This window comes from Dendrobates tinctorius, unplaced genomic scaffold (genome assembly GCF_039654945.1).
Source record: "Dendrobates tinctorius isolate UK_male_01 unplaced genomic scaffold, ASM3965494v1 ptg000199l, whole genome shotgun sequence".
Taxonomy (NCBI): Eukaryota; Metazoa; Chordata; class Amphibia; order Anura; family Dendrobatidae; genus Dendrobates; species Dendrobates tinctorius.
Window position 1 is genome coordinate 2683547 of NW_027361866.1, and position 18097 is coordinate 2701643.

Below are 18097 nucleotides of genomic sequence, written 5' to 3' on the forward strand. Positions count from 1 at the left end.
CAAACTTTTACATATGACTGTACATACTACATGCTACATACATACCACATACATACTACATACATACTACATACTACATATATACTACATGCATGCTACATACATACTACATGCTACATACATACCACATACATACTACATACATGCTACATACATACTACATACATACTACATACATACTACATACATACTACATGCATGCTACATGCATGCTACATACATACTACATGCATGCTACATGCATGCTACATACATACTACATGCATGCTACATACATACTACATGCATGCTACATGCATGCTACATACATACTACATGCTACATACATACCACATACATACTACATACATACTACATACTACATATATACTACATGCATGCTACATACATACTACATGCTACATACATACCACATACATACTACATACATGCTACATACTACATACATACCACATACATACTACATACATACTACATACTACATATATACTACATGCATGCTACATACATACTACATGCTACATACATACCACATACATACTACATACATGCTACATACTACATACATACTACATACATACTACATGCATGCTACATACATACCACATACATACTACATACATACTACATGCTACATACATACCACATATATACTACATACATACAATACATTCATACAATACATACATAGACATACAGTACATATAACATAGAGTAACATACTTACCAATACTTGTCACATTGTTCCCCGAAGCCATTGTCTTTTCCGGAATAAATATTAACATAACAAACCACAAAAATACTCACCCACGATCCGAAGCAGTCCACGAGTGTGTCCCACGACGATCTTGGGTAGAGAACAGCAGCATCAGATGATGCTGCCGTTCTCTACGGGCTGCAGGAATCCAATGACGGAAGGTAGGTATCCTTCCGCACTGTATTCCTCCGCCACTTAAAAAAAAAAAGTCCCTAGTCTCACTTTATGCCATTGCTGCGTGGGAAATTCCCACACAGCAATGGCATAAAGTGAGACTAGGGACTTTTTTTTTTTTTTTAAGTGGCGGAGGAATACAGTGCGGAAGGATACCTACCTTCCGTCATTGGATTCCTGCAGCCCGTAGAGAACGGCAGCATCATCTGATGCTGCAGTTCTCTACCCAAGATCGTCGTGGGACACACTCGTGGACTGCTTCGGATCGTGGGTGAGTATTTTTGTGGTTTGTTATGTTAATATTTATTCCGGAAAAGACAATGGCTTCGGGGAACAATGTGACAAGTATTGGTAAGTATGTTACTCTATGTTATATGTACTGTATGTCTATGTATGTATTGTATGAATGTATTGTATGTATGTAGTATATATGTGGTATGTATGTAGCATGTAGTATGTATGTAGTATGTATGTGGTATGTATGTAGCATGTAGTATGTATGTAGCATGTATGTAGTATGTATGTAGCATGCATGTAGTATGTATGTAGTATGTATGCATGTAGTATGTATGTAGTATGTATGTAGTATGTATGTAGTATGTATGTAGCATGTAGCATGTATGTAGTATGTATGTAGCATGCATGTAGTATGTATGTAGTATGTATGTAGTATGTATGTAGTATGTAGCATGTATGTAGTATATATGTAGTATGTATGTAGCATGTAGTATGTATGTAGCATGCATGTAGTATATATGTAGTATGTATGTAGCATGTAGTATGTATGTAGTATGTATGTGGTATGTATGTAGCATGTAGTATGTATGTAGCATGTAGTATGTATGTAGCATGCATGTAGTATGTATGTAGCATGCATGTAGTATGTATGTAGCATGCATGTAGTATGTATGTAGTATGTATGTAGTATGTATGTAGTATGTAGCATGTATGTAGTATGTATGTGGTATGTATGTAGCATGTAGTATGTATGTAGCATGCATGTAGTATATATGTAGTATGTATGTTGCATGTAGTATTTATGTAGTATGAATGTAGCATGTATGTAGTATGTAGTATGAATGTAGCATGTATGTAGTATGCATGTTGTATGTATGTAACATGTAATTTTTTTTTTTTTTTTCCTTTACATTCAACACATTAGCCGGATGATGGGACTACTACTGTCCCATCATTGGCTAATGTGTCAATCACTGTCATGGTAGCAGGCATCGCCCGATGGGACTTGTAGTCCCATCGGACGATGCCTGCACAGACCCCCGAAGCCTGCACAGACCACCGGCAGGCCGGCACAGCCCCCCGGCAGGCTGGCACAGCCCCCCAGCAGGCCGGTACAGACCCCCGGAGCCTGCACAGACCACCGGCAGGCCGGCACAGACCACCGGCAGGCCGGCACAGCCCCCCGGCAGGCCGGCACAGCCCCCCGGAGCCTGCACAGCCCCCCGGCAGGCCGGCACAGCCCCCCGGCAGGCCGGCACAGACCACCGGAGCCTGCACAGACCCCCTGGCAGGCCGGCACAGGCCCCCGAAAGGCCCGTACAGACCCCAGAGAGGCTGTACAAGGGCAGGAAAGGGTTTTTCTTATTCCGATACCGGAAGTCCCATAGACTTGAATGGGACTTCCGGTATCGGAATCGGCGATACCGATACTTTTTTTAAAGATCGGCCGATACCATCCGATACGATACTTTGAAGTATCGGACGGTATCGCTCAACTCTAGTCATGAGATGTAAGAAGTGAAGTATTTTTCATTGTACTATACCGCTATTTCTCTGCCGTATCAGAGGTTCATGAATTGTGGCATGTGTTAAAAGAGCCTAGTGACACTCTTTGGCCCAGGGCCCATGGAAATCTGGAGCCAGCCCTACCCCCCCACAACTTTAGCCAAATAACCCCCAGTTTTCAATGCCTAATTATTATTATAAAGTAAATTAAGGTTGACAAGCTTAAGTAATAAGAATTGATGTTTTTGGCATTAAAATGGGCACTGTAGGTGTGTTTCCTGCCCTCCACTCCCTGCCGACCTTGGTTCTACATTGACTTGCATTGGGTTTCGTGCTTCAGTCGGCCTTCGACTTTTCACGATAATCGACCGATTGCGTTCGACCCGACTTTTGAGAAAGTCGGGTTTCTAGAAACCCGACTCGACCCGAAAAACGGCAAAGTCGCTCATCCCAAATCGCAATAGTACAATAGTTACCTCTGGTGGGTGCCAGTTCCTGCCTCTAAGTACGTTTCAGCTATTGCCTTCTTCTGACCCCCATATATACCCACATACAGTATATTGTATTTGGTACATTTTTTATTTGATTTGACCCAACCCCTCCCTCCTACCTAATCTGCAGGTACATTCCAACTTTGCCATGCAATTTTATTATAATTATTATTGAATTGGAGCTGTAATTTCTCCACTTTTTTTCACTTGGTATTATACATTTGATCACACAGCTTTCCCTGCTCTGGTACGCCTTTAGATGCCCAGGTGAGATAGTTACAATCCTCCTCCTTACCACATATTGAATCATAGCTATAATAAATAAAGTAAAATAGCGTGCAATAAATTCAACATGATAGCAAAATGCTCAGATATAAATATCAGTGTGTAAAAACATATATCAATTTCTTCATTATGTGAATATAAAATTCCTTAATACAGACAAAATGTTCCATAATATATTATAATTACTCAATTATACAGGACAGGTGAATTAATATTATACAGGTGTAATTCTATAATATAATTATTACAGTGTGGCCTGAGAATGCATTATGGTGCTAAATTCATGCATAAATCTAGTAGACAGTAGCATTATGCTGGATGCAGCAGCGTACTAAGCATTTCTTAGTACATTTACAACTGCAAGAATCTTTCTCAGAAAATATAGAAGCTTTGCGTAGAAATATTAATGTTAATGATTAGTAGAATGAGTTTTCCCTGGTTGAAGCAGGATTGGATAGTAAAGCATACAATTAAATTGTGTTCTGCAGCCCTACCCACAGCTCCTAGGAGACATTAGGCAAACACTCGGCTTCTTCTGGCTGCTCTATGCAGCAAGAGTAGTGGTTAGCTCAGTGTGTTTCCTCCTTTAGATTTGTCAGATCTGCAAAACCATGATCTGCAATGCTCATGATGAATTTCCACAGCAATCTGGACATTACAGTGTGACTGATCTCAGGTGAGAGCTGGTATATCCCCTGCAATTATACAAAAAATTGAGTGACTCTGGATATCTGTCCTCCTAACCATATTTCCAGAGAGAATCCATTAGTCAATATTTTTTAACATGAAGTTTTATCTTCACAATACTCGCTTAACAAATAATGCATTTTAAAACGTATTTGTCCACTGCTTGCTTTCTTCCAAGACTAGGCAAATAATCAATTTGTTCTGTCATCTTGACAGGCGGAATATTGGCTTCCAAAAATTCTACAATCTCTGAACAGAAAGCCGGTTCTCATGAATATGAACTTTATTCCACATTTGCAGATATGTTTATTTGGGATTTATATGCAGGGACCTACTGGTCCATTGACGCTTCATAGATGCCTTTTTTTGCCAACATGTTTTGCCCAGTAGCACACTGAGGATTTCAGGTTATCTTCTATTATTCTTAAGTGACCTTCTAAACAAAACATACACTCTGTTCCTGGAAAAGGGAGCTATTTGCAACACTACTAAAAAGTCTTAAAATTGGCAGGCAAAAAAGACATCTGGAAGGTTTCATGGACCAGTTAGTAACCTGACATGAACTCCATAGAACATGCTTGGGCTATGCTTGATCATGCAGTAGATAATATTCACAAAAACCTACTTTACATGGAGTGGTTTTAGAGTTTGTGAGCTAAGTGGGACAATATTCCACAGGTCAAGTTAGAAAAATTGATTGATTAATTCTAAGACTTTGAAGAAAGCAAATGGTGGGACAACTTAGAATTAATATGCATATTTAGCATTTGCATCAAGTGGATTATAAAAGAGAAGATGCAAAATCATTGAATCTATTTATTATGTGTTGTCTCTAGGTAATATATGGTATTTTAGATTACATTTAGGATAACTGCCTTCTTCTAGTCCCATTTAGTGACTTATGTGTAACGTTAATGTATGCAGATTGACAGACACAGGCTGTCATAAAATAGATGTGACTTCTGACAATATGACAAGGAAAATGTGTGGAATTATTCAATGTTCACAAAACATTTATTGTGGATGCATTTGATGAGTATGGCAAGAAAATCCCAGCCCAGATACAGTATATGCAACTGTATACCACACATCTATATACAAAGCTATGAACAGAAGATAAATCAAATCAATGTTTGGTTGGACCATTCTTTGCTTTCAAAACAGCATCAATTCTTCTAGGTCCACGTGTACACAGTTTTTGCAGGGACTCGGCCGGTAGTCTGGTCCAAATATCTTGGAGAACCAACCACATATCTTCTGTGGATGATGGCTTGTGTCTAGTCAAGTAATTAGAGATTGACTTGATTATATTGAGTTCAGAGCTCTATGGGGGCCATATCATCACTTCCAGGATTCCTTGATGTTCTTTATGCTGATAATGTTTCCTAATGACATAGGCTGTATGTTTGGTGTCATTGTCACACTGCAGAATAAGCTTTAAAGCCAATCATATGCCTCCCTGATAGTATTGCATTATGGACAAGTAGCTTCTTATGATTCTCAACATAGTGAGCACCAAGAAATGGGCAAAGTTGAGGAATGTAGAAGCACTGATCAGTCATGAAAATGTAGTGCAGCAGATAAAAGGCACATCATGCTTAGTTGCCTTCTAAATAACAAGATGTTCAGCAGTGCCCGAACTGGTAGCAACCAGTGGTACTCATCTGTTCAGAGAATTGTGGCCAAAAAGCCATAGCTTCATTATGGAAAGAAGGCCAAGCGACTCAATTATTCATGAAAACCTAGAAGCTAGCAACAGAAAAGTGGCAGCTGGTGCTGTGGACTGATAAGTCAAAATGTGAAATATTTGGCTGTAACAGTTTTAACCGAAAGAATGGAGAACAGTACAATAGTGAGTGTCTGCAAACAATAGTAAAGCATAGTTGAGATTACGTGCAAGTTTCGGGCTGTAACGTCTGCCAGAGGCCACAGGCTCAAAAGACTGCCTGAGGCAGACTTGGCACAAGCCACCCTGTCTGGCTGACTCCAGATAAATCCCAATACCCTTTAACCTCAGTACAGGGATTTGGTTTTACAATAGGACCGGGTGGAATGCTACCATGGAAGGGCTGCCGTCTATAGGAAGGAATGATCGGCAAGCAGGATCAGAGCCAAGAGGTCACGTCAAAGACAAAATCAGGATCTGTAAGAATAGTCAGAAACAAGCTGGGGTCGAAGCAGGAATACACTTAACGAACCAGGAGCAGAACCAAACACATAAACAGGGAACACTAAGCTATATCTAGCAGCTTCTAGCAGTAATCTGGAAGCTTTATTAGGGTGTGGTGCTCTCCAATTGGCTGGAGCAGGAAGCTGACAGCTTAAGTTGGAAGCACACAGCTATGCTGCCAGACTGGATGGCACTAGAGGTCCCAGTCACTCTAATCTAAGTGACTGGACAGAGCTTGCCATTCAGAACTTCTGGTTCTGACATTTCTATCAACAGCGCTGCCTGCAAACTGAATACCGTGGCGCCTGGTGACAGAAGTAGAATTAAAAGGAATCTGTCACCTATTTTTTGCCCTATAAGATGCGGCCACTGCCATCAGGGGCTCATCTACAGCATTCTGTAATGCTGTAGATAAGCCCCCGATGTAACCTGAAAGAAAAGAAAAACAAGTTATATTATACTCTCCCAGGGGCATTCCGGGTCCGGGACCGATGGGTGTCCCGGTCCGGCACCTCCCATCTTCTAACGATGACGTCCTATTCTTTGCTTCCCATCGCGGCTCCGGCGCAGGCTCACTGCTCTGCCCTGTTGAGTACTGCAGCGTGCAGGTGCCGGGAAAGGTCAGAGAGGTCTGACGCCTGCGCACTGCAGTACTCTGCTCTGCCCTCAACTGGGCAGAGCAGTGCGCCTGCGCCAGAGCCGCGACGGGAAGCAAAGAAGAGGACGTCATCGCTAGAAGATATGAGGCGCTGGACCGGACCGCGACACCCATCGGACCCGGACCGCCCCTTGGTGAGTATAATTTAACTTGTTTTTCTTCTCTTTCAGGTTACATCGGGGGCTTATCTACAGCATTACAGAATGCTGTAGACAAGCCCCTGATGTCGGTGGCCACATCTTATAGGGCAAAAAATAGGTGACAGATTCCCTTTAAAAGGAGCAGGCTCTAGTGGAGATGTGACAGGGCTGCATTTCAGTAAATGAAGTTGGAAATATGGTCAGAATTGATGTCTTCAATTTTGACAAATGCAAGCAGATCAAGCAGATACTAATGCATCATGCAATTTAATCAGTGAGGCGTCTGACTGGCTCCAAATTTATTATGCAGCAGGACAATGTCAATAAGAACTATTAGAAATTATCTAAATGTTTTGCTGTGAATTGAATTTGAGTTGAATTTTATGAAATTTTTAGGTCCTAGCAAATTCCAAGTTGCGATTGCAGAATACTGCATCAGTCATAGAAGACTGACATGACCTCAGATTTGACTGTGCAGGCTTCCCTGTAATGCCTTGCAGCTATAACATCACATGTTATAGCACAGTCAATCAGGAATAACTATTATACCCTGTATAAAAGCATAAGCAATGATTGCCCGGACATGTACAGGCTTAAGCAGTGGGACACATCTGGCACTGCAGGATCTGAGTCCATGGTGGCGTAGTGTGTTACTTATGGTAGGCCTTGTTACATTGGTCCCAGCTCTCTGCAGTTTATTCACTAGGTCCCCCGCGTGGTTCTGGGATTTTTGCTCACCGTTCTTGTGATCATTCTGACCCCACGGGGTGGGATTTTGCGTGGAGCACCAGATCGAGGGAGATTATCAGTGGTCTTGTATGTCTTCCATTTTCTAATTATTGCTCCCACAGTTGATTTCTTCACTCCAAGCTGGTTGGCTATTGCAGATTCAGTCTTCCCAGCCTGGTGCAGGGCTACAATTTTGTTTCTGGTGTCCTTTGACAGCTCTTTGGTCTTCACCATAGTGGAGTTTGGAGTCAGACTGTTTGAGGGTGTGCACAGGTGTCTTTTTATACTGATAACAAGTTTAAACAGGTGCCATTACTACAGGTAATGAGTGGAGGAAAGAGGAGACTCTTAAAGAAGAAGTTACAGGTCTGTGAGAGCCAGAAATCTTGATTGCTTGTTTCTGACCAAATACTTATTTTCCACCATAATATGCAAAAAAAAAGAAAAAAAAACAGACAATGTGATTTTCTGGATTTTTTTTTCTCAGTTTGTCTCCCATAGTTGAGGTCTACCTATGATGTAAATTACAGACGCCTCTCATCTTTTTAAGTGGTGGAACTTGCACTATTGCTGACTGACTAAATACTTTTTTTCCCCACTGTAGTAATGTGCTGTACATCTGCAGCAGTGAAGAAGTAGTAGTCTGCAAATAATACAGAGAATCAATTCATTAAGGGAGAAAGATAGGAGAGGTGCCATCAGCAGCAGTGCCAGACTCAGTATGATTATCAGTTATGTGGTATAGTTGGCACCTGTCCTGCATTTAAATTTCAATCACACATTTTTCCTCTTCAGTCATGATGCAATAATAAACAGAAGCAAGACAGCACAATATTTTTTGCAGAGATGAGAGTCAGATGGTATGATTGCTTGTCACAACTGTCTACTAAGTTTTTGCCTTTCTTGTTTAATAATTTTTGTGAAGGGGAGAATAATTGTTTTTTTCAAATACAAAATAAAATTCCATGAAATCCGGACATTTAATTAATTATAACTGTATACTACACAAAATGTATGTGTCACAAACAATATTTTAGAAACATTTGTTTTACTAAACAAATTTTCCATCAGTACATGACACACTAGTATGAATATAATACTAACTTGGCCCATGCAAAATTTTCCCACATTGGTCGTCGGGGTGCAGGCAATTTCAGAATAAGTAAGGCTGGTTTCACATTTGCGTTTTTTAGCGCTGGAAAAAAACGCATATGTGCGCATGCGTTTTTTCCCCTATATTTAACATGGGTGCGCATACCTGCGCGCTTGTAAGCGCATGTATGCGATTTTCATGCGCTGCGTTTTTTTGGGGTGTGCGTTTGTATTTTCCAGACGCAGCATGTTGCATTTTTTGGCCCTGCAAAAAAGCGCATGCGCACATATGCGCACGTTTTGCGCTAAAAATGGCCATTATAGCCTATGGATGCGCATATGTGCGCACTGGCATGCTCATGTATGCGTTTTTTTGCATATGCGTTTTTTTTTTTAACCATGGAATTTAGGGGTTTGGGTTAGAGTTAGGGTTAGTTAAGGGGGTTTAGGGTTAGGGTTAGGGTCAGGGTTAGGGTTGGGGTTTGGGTCAGGGTTAGGGTTAAGTATGGTTTGGTTAAGGGTTAGGGTCAGGGTTAGGGTCAGGATTAGGGTTAAGTATGGTTTGGTTAAGGGTTAGGGTCAGGGTTAGGGTTAGGGTTAGGGTCAGGGTTAGGGTTAGGGTTAGGGTCAGGGTTAGGGTTAGGGTCAGGGTTAGGGTTAGGGTCAGGGTTAGGGTTAAGTATGGTTTTGTTAAGGGTTAGGGTCAGGGTTAGGGTTAGGGTCAGGGTTAGGGTTAGGGTCAGGGTTAGGGTTAGGGTCAGGGTTAGGGTTAAGTATGGTTTTGTTAAGGGTTAGGGTCAGGGTTAGGGTCAGGATTAGGGTTAAGTATGGTTTGGTTAAGGGTTAGGGTCAGGGTTAGGGTTAGGGTTAGGGTTAGGGTCAGGGTTAGGGTTAGGGTTAGGGTCAGGGTTAGGGTTAGGGTCAGGGTTAGGGTTAAGTATGGTTTTGTTAAGGGTTAGGGTCAGGGTTAGGGTTAGGGTTAGGGTCAGGGTTAGGGTTAGGGTTAGGGTTAGGGTTAGGGTCAGGGTTAGGGTTAGGGTTAGGGTTAGGGTTAGGGTCAGGGTTAGGGTTAGGGTTAGGGTTAGTTAGGGTTTAGGGTTTGGGTTAGGGTTAAGTATGATTTGGTTAAGGGTTAGGGTCAGGGTTAGGGTTAGGGTTAGGGTCAGGGTTAGGGTTAGTAAAGTCATGGTTTGGGTTAGTGTGAGGGGCCACTTAATGTTGGAAAAAAACGCAAACGCGGTAAAAACGCACTAAAAACGCATACAAACGCATAAAAACGCTGTGTTTTTTTCATGCATGCTCATAAAAATGCTTGAAAAAAACGCAGCAGTTGTATGCTTTTGTATGCGTTTTTTCAATGTGTTTTTTTGCGGGAAAAACGCGCTGCAAAAAAAAGCAAGTGTGAAACTAGCCTAAGCTGGTCAAATGTAAGGGTACCATTACACTAAGCGATGCACCAGCGATCCCGACAACGATATGGATCGCTGGTGCATCGCTAAGTGGTCGCTAGTGAGCTGCCACACAGGCAGATCTCACCAGTGACATAGCAGCGGTCGGCGGTCGCTACTTACCTGTCAGACGCAGCGATCCTGACGTCCTCCCGCCCGCGTCCACGCGTCGCTCGTTGGCGCCACAGGAAGCCCAGCAGGAAGCGCCCGACGAGAAATGGTCCAGGACATTCTCGCGCGATCAGCGATAGCGAGCGGGGAAGCCGGTCGGAGGTAAGTATCACATGTAGCGATATCGCTAGCAATATCGCTGCTACGTCACAAAACCAGTGACGTTACAGCGATATTGCTAGCAATATCGCTATGTGTAACGGGCCCTTAAATGTATTTCATGAGATGATGAACACAGACAGGTATTTATATATGTAGATTGGTAATACAATAAATTGATTTGATAAGTAGAGGCCAAAAAATGTTTTCCGGTTGAGGTGCCACCCGCAGGTCTTTGTGCCTTTCTGCAGGTTTATGAAAATGAATGTTTAATCTGTATTTAGTGACAAAATCGTGAATGTGTGGTTTGTTTGGCTTTTTTCTTGCTGAAGAAAGCAAGTTTACCTTTCAAATGGTGTATCATTTGTGTGTGTGGGGCGAAGTAATCACCGAAAAAGCAGTGCATGTATACAAATGTGTTTGCATATGTGACTCACCTGCAGTGAAGTGTGCAATCCTCCAATGTGCCTGAAATATGCTGGGCAAGCACTTGAGCAAGCTGGAAAGACCCCAAGGCAAATGTTTGGATTTGTTTGTGATGTCTGTAAGCAGCTTTGTGGTAGTGTGCTGTAGGGTAGTGTGCTTCCACCTGCAGGTAATTTGACCTTTCAAATGGTGCATCATTTGTTTGAGTGGGTGGAGTATGAACGGAGCAAGTGTGCAATTCAATAGGCAGTGCATGTTTACAAATGTGTTTGCATATGTGCCTCACCTGCTGTTAGGGCTGGCGGAACGCACCAAATAATAAAATAATAGTAAGGTGTGTTCACAGCCCGGGGTCCACCGTGCAGGGGTGGTAAACTGCTGCTTAGTAATGGTGGAAGTATAAAGCAGTATACAAAAGGTCACACGTGGGTTAACGTCACCCAGTGTGAACAGTAGCAAACACTGTTATGACACAGAGCAGCACTACCGCTGAGCATAAATGCCGGAGCCTGTTTAACTCACAGCACTTGGCAAGAGAGCGCTCAGTATGTGGTCACAGGACTCAGCCCCAAGGACACGAGGTCTGAGTCCCTCTAGACCTACTGAGCGTGCGGCGTCGCACCTGCGGACACCTCTAATGAATGCTGACCACAGAGGAGTGCAGACTATGTGCACCGTGAAGTACAGACAAAGCCACCGGTGGATGTTGATGCCAGTCTCTGACTCTACCTCTACCTGGACCTCAGCCTGGGTGCTAGCAGGCTAGGTTACACAACACATGTGTACCAAGGGTAGGGGTTTCCAATGAGTCATTCACCAGAGACATTCATACATGCATACAACACTCACTCCATATGGTCTAAATCTTTCTTTATATTAGCACATAGACGAGCGGCCATGCGAACCTTTTATAGCAGCGTTCTTCTGGGACCTTCCTGACCTTCCTGATGGTCCAATCCGAGCTTGGAGAAGGACCTGAGCATGTGACCTCCAATCTCCAAAGTGAGATCACCCCACGGGCATGCTCAGTGGACCAAAAGGAGGACTTAGTCCCTGGAGTAGCTTGCTGCTGACCAGCATGCGTTGCTATAGCTGGACCAGAGGAGCCAGCAGCAGCAACCAAACCCACAGAGCTGGTCTGAGCAGAGCACCGGGATCGACGAGTCTGCTGAGCAGTCTCCTCTGCGGCTGGAGAGGAATGGGAGACTGCCAAATGCAAGGCTCAGGATTCCTGCTGTTCAGCGACAGGAACCTGATGCCTAGCAAAAAATAGAATAAACAGGCACCATCCTAAATTTAAATTTTCAATAGTTTGAAGTGGGATCACCTGATGCATACAAATGAACATGAAGCCACACAAGAGAAAAGTGTATGCACCAAAATACAGGGATCACCACCAAGCCAAATATTCAGGTTTAACAAATTTCTATATTACAATGAGCAACACAAACAAACACTTGTTTAAAAGTAGTTAAAAAGTCTGGAAAAGAACAGATATGGATCAATAGACAAAAAATGGGTCATGATGTTAAACAATAAAGAGTCAAATACTTAGATCCCCATAGTAACGCCACAATCAGTGTGCTGTAAACCAATACAAATGATTGCTGGCTAATATTGCCTAGCTCCTGCTATAGCAGTAGTCTATTCATATGCTGTTTGCATGTGAGCCTCAATCATGAAGTGCTATCAGTATTAAATACACAGCCAAAGATAACATAATCAAATAAAAACAAAAATATGCTGTATGCCTACAAATCATGAGCACTCAGTTCTGATATAGCAGAAATACAATTATGCCATGCAAACACAGCTTGTTACCAGCAAAGATGGCTAAAGAGGTACTGATTAAATCACTCCTTCCCCCAGCATGATGGCGGTTAGCCCCTGAGCACAAGCACACATCTCAGTTACATGGGGCCCAGGACCCACGCGTATCGACACAATAATGTGTCTTTCTCAAGGTTAGTGCATCTGACCTTGAGAAAGACACATTATTGTGTCGATACGCGTGGGTCCTGGGCCCCATGTAAATGAGATGGATCCCATCACCTAACACCTGCAGTGAAGTGTGCAATCCTCCAATTTGGCTAAAATAGGCTGGGTTGCAGTTCGGCAAGCTGGAAAGCCGCCAAGGCAAATGTTTGGATTTTTTTGCGATGTCTGTAAGCAGCTTTGTGGTAGTGTGCTTTGGGGTAGTGTGGTGCCACCTGCAGGATATTTTTCCTTACTGCAGGTTTATGATAATTAATGTTTAAACTGTATTTTGTGATCAAATTGTGGATGTGTGGTTTGTTTGGCTATTTTCTTGCTGAAGGGGGCAAGTTTACGTTTCAAATGGTGTATCATTTGTGTGTGTGGGTGCAGTATGAACGGAGATACAAAGTAATCACCGAAAAACAGTGTTAAGAAATAATAGAATAGATAATAAAAATATATTGCCAGGGCAATCGAAGTACTTGCGATTCACAGCAAGTTAAATAAAAAATAAATTGCTGAATCTTGTGAATTTGAATTTCAAAAGGTTCGATAATTATCTTTATTGTAAAGAAGAAAAAGGAGTACTGGAAGTGATGATATTACTCCCACAGAGCCCTGATTTTAATTTCAAGTATGTCTGGGATTGCATGAAAACATATAAAGATTTGCGCAAGCAACATCCGCAGAAGATCTGTGGCTAGTACTTCAAGATGTTTGGAACAAACTCCCTGGGTACCTAGAAAAGCTGATGGTGCTTTGCTGCTTTGACAGCAAAGGATGGTTATACCAAATATTGATTTGAATTAGGCTTATCTTATGTTCATTCACTTTACATTTTGTTAACTGAGAAAAAAAACTGTCAACTATCTTCTTTGTTTCTCAACATTGTGAGCACCAAGAAATGGTTGAGGAATGTACAAGCACTGAATGGTCATGAAAATGTACTGCAGCAAATAGAAAATGCATCATGCTTACTGGTTTTCTGAATCACAAGATGTCCAGCAGTGCCATCAGTTCACAACTTTGGAAGAATGAATTAAGCGGTCTCTGGGGAGCACTGAGGACAGAGCCACAGAGGGTGAGCTATTGAAGGAAGCAATATGTCCGAGGCAGCACCAGCCATGAGCTCTCAAAGAGGGATGGACTGTACAAGGGGCAAATAAACGCGGTCAAAGGAGTGCCAAAGGATATTGCAGAAATGTTCCTTTATTCCACAACGTGTTTCGACGGCAGTGCAGCAAATAAAAAACGCATCACGCTTACTGGTTTTCTGAATCACAAGGTGTCCAGCAGGTGGCAACATCTGATGAAGATGGCGTCTGGCCATCGAAACGCATTGTGAATAAAGGAACATTTCTGCAATATCCTTTGGCACTCCTTTGACTGCATTTATTTGCACCTTGCATCAGTTCACAACTAGCACCAACCATTGGTACCCTTTTTCTGTTCTCAGAAGTCTGGCCAAAAAGCCATATCAGTATGGAAACTAGGCCAAAACTCAAAGACCTAAGACTTATTCTATGTATACAAAGGCAATTCTCCCTCAAATATTGTTCACGAATTTGTCTAAATCTGTGTTAGCGATCTCTTCTCCATTGCTGAGATAATCCATCCATCTCACAGGTGCGGCATATCAAGATGCTGACTAGACAGCATGAATATTGAACAAGTGTGCCTTGGGCTGACCACAAGAAATGACCACTCTAAAATCTGGCAATTTACAGTATTGGTGAGGTCTTGGGAGGTTGGAAGTCCAGTCAGTATCTGGTGTGACCACCATTTGCCTCTCGCAGTGTAACAAATCTCCTTCACATAGAGTTGATCAGGTTGTTGACTATGACCTGTGCAATGTTGGTCCACTCCTCTTCAATGGCTTTGTGAAGTTGTTGGATACTGCCAGGAGCACGCTGTCATATACGCCGATCCAGAGCATCCCAAACATGCTTAATGGGTGACATGTCCGGTGAGCATGCTGAGCTTGTTTAGGTAACTTTAGATATATTATGTCGCTTAATGTGGGTGGAAGAGCAGGTATGTCTTTGTCTGGCTTGCAGAGATAAACATTATAATCAAAAGGTTCAGTCACAAACTTGTATACTTTTAAACAAATGCTGTTGTAAAATGGCCACACATAATATCTATCATTCCAATAATGCAATTTGTGTGCATTGAATATGATATGTATTTTTTGGGCTGAATTTATCAAATGTAACAAAGGTAGGGTAGGGCAAGGTAAAGAAATACAACAGTCCACACAAGCATGAAAGCAATCCACACTGCTGGCTCACCTGTGAATCACAGACCTCTGAAGCGTCTGCTCCTATACACTCTATAGGCATGTAAGCCCAGAATATTGGGTGCACACCCTGGAAAACACAAAACTGTAGATCCAAGAGAATAAAGAAAAAGAGGGTTGCGCTTCTATGGGTCATCATGACCCGTAGAAGCGCAATAGAGCAAAACGGCCGTCGTTGTCCTCACACTCCTTCTTCCATGTTTTAAGAAATGAAATAAATGGAATTTTTTAGACTGAGTGCCACCCTCTTTTTCTTTAAATGCTTGGATAAACAAATACAACGTTTAGCCCCTTTAAAAGTTTTATCAGCACATGATGTGACTTTGGTCGTGTGGTGTAATATATACTGAAGGCATACCCTGAATAGGAAACTACAGAGTCTCATTGACTTCCTAAGCCTAATGATCAAGGGAAACTTCTATTTTCTTTTTTGCTCCTTTTAGATGATGCCGCTCGGTCTACTGCAGTAAACAAACATACACAAATGTGACATATGTGACCAACACATATCTATTAATATAAATTAAACTGCCCCTGTGTTTTAGCATTTTCATAATTAATGTAAAACATATCTGATGGTACAGAGAGACGTATTTTACTAGCAGAACAGAAAAATTGAAATTGGTGAAATAGGTGATCAATCAGGATTAGTAGAGATTTTGATGTGAAAATTCTTTAGAAGACCTTTACTATCCATGCTGAGTCCTTTAATTATTAGTCACTTGAGAGACTAAGAAAGGAAGGAAAATAGGGGAAAAAACATTAATAAAAGACCTACTTACTGCTTTTAAACTTCATTTTATGTGCTGTATTTCTGAAAAAAATAAATTACATGTTTTGCAGCATTTAAACGCAATAAAAAAGTACAAAAATATCTGATTTAATGATACAAAGTTATGGCTAACTTATATCCGAAAGATCATGGAAAGTTTTTTGTAACTATAACTTCTGCTTTAGAAAACCTGCTAAAACGTTTAAAAATATATTTCTCCCCTATTACAATATGCTAAAATATACATTGAGTATAAGTGAAATGTAATAAATTATATGTATGTGGTATATTACTATACATTGCCTGCGGCAGGTGATAAAAATGGATGAACATGACAAATTATACTCATATTTTCCACATCTGTCATTTAAGTAGGATACTGGTTTGGATGATAATACTTTTTGATACTATGCATTCTTAATAAGTGAGTGGTTGTTTGTTTTGTTTTCTGTGTTCTCTGTAAGATAAAGGCAGCACCAGGGCCGGACTGGGACAAAAAAGCAGCCCTGCCACACAAACCCCACCAGCTCACAAACTATAACACTCCTCACCCCGATCAGTGAATTTTTGCTATACTTTGTCGTCCCCTCATCACTCTCCTAAAAGGATATATTTGAAGACCCACATGTGAATGGCGCCACAGTGCGTATGATCGACCACAGCTGCATTTACATGGTGCTCTACAGAGTTCCGATTTTCAGGATCATGATGGTCCTAGCAGTTGGATCTCCAGGAATTGGAAAGTTATCCCCTCTCCAGAGGAGAGGGGATTACTTGGGATAATCCATTTAAACAACTTTTCCAATATTTTACTTTTATTTGGCCATAGTAATATTAAAAATACTAAACCGATATTGACCCTCGCAAAGTCCAATGTCGACAGGAGAAGTGGTACTGTGCAGTTCATACAGAGCTGGCTCCAGTTTTTTGTGGGTCCCGGGCGAAAGTCTCAGTGGGCCACTTTAACACGTACCACAATTCATAATGCACAGATACAGCAGAGAAATATAGGTATACAATGCCAAAGATTTCACTTCTTACATTACATGACTGATATCTTTTGGACATTCTACAATAGGTCAGAAACTAGACATTATTGTCCTCCATACACTATTATGGGCACCACATAGCGCTCCAAACAGAATAACATGCCCCATATATTGCTCCATACAGTATAATGAGCCCCATATATTGCTCCATACAGTATAATGAGCTCCATATATTGCTCCATACAGTATAATGAGCTACATACTGTATATTGCTCCATACAGTATTATGGGCACCACATAGTCCTCCATACAGTATTATGGGCACCACATAGTCCTCCGTACAGTATTAAGGGCACCACATAATGCTCCATACAGAATAATGAGCCCCATATATTGCTCCATACAGTATTATGGGCACTACATAATGCTCCATACAGAATAATGAGCCCCATATATTGCTCCATTCAGAATAATGAGATCCATATATTGTGCCATACAGAATAATGAGCCCCGTATAATGCTCCATACAGAATTAAGAGCCCCATATATTGCTCCATTCAGAAAAATGAGCCCCATATAATGCTCCATACAGAATAATGAGCCCCATATAATGCTCCATACAGAATAATGAGTCCCATATATTGCTCCATACACTGTAATGAGCTCCATATAATGCTCCATACAGAATAATGGGCCCCATACAATGCTCCATGCAGTATAATGGGCCCCCATATAATGCTCCAAACAGTATAATGTGCCCCACATAATACTCCATACAGTAAAATGAGCCCAATACCTTGCTCCATACAGAATAGGCCCATATAATGCTCCATACAGAATATGATGGGCCCATTATATTGCTCCAAACAGAATGGGCCCCATATAATGCTCCATGTATAATGGGCCCCATATGAGTTTCCATATAATGCTCCAGTGTAGGATGGGCCACATATGATGCTCCAGTGTATGATGGGCCTCATATATTGCTCA

At 41.6% G+C, this 18097-nt stretch overlaps 1 long non-coding RNA gene across 1 annotated transcript in view; it reads left to right on the forward strand.

The window, feature by feature from the left end:
- Positions 1-4009: 4009 nt before the first annotated feature.
- LOC141056736 (uncharacterized) overlaps positions 4010-18097 on the forward strand; it is a 57751-nt gene continuing 43663 nt past the window's right edge. Inside the window, exon 1 of the long non-coding RNA XR_012221917.1 lies at positions 4010-4126. This is a non-coding gene — a long non-coding RNA (uncharacterized lncRNA). The remainder of the gene's footprint in view (positions 4127-18097) is intronic.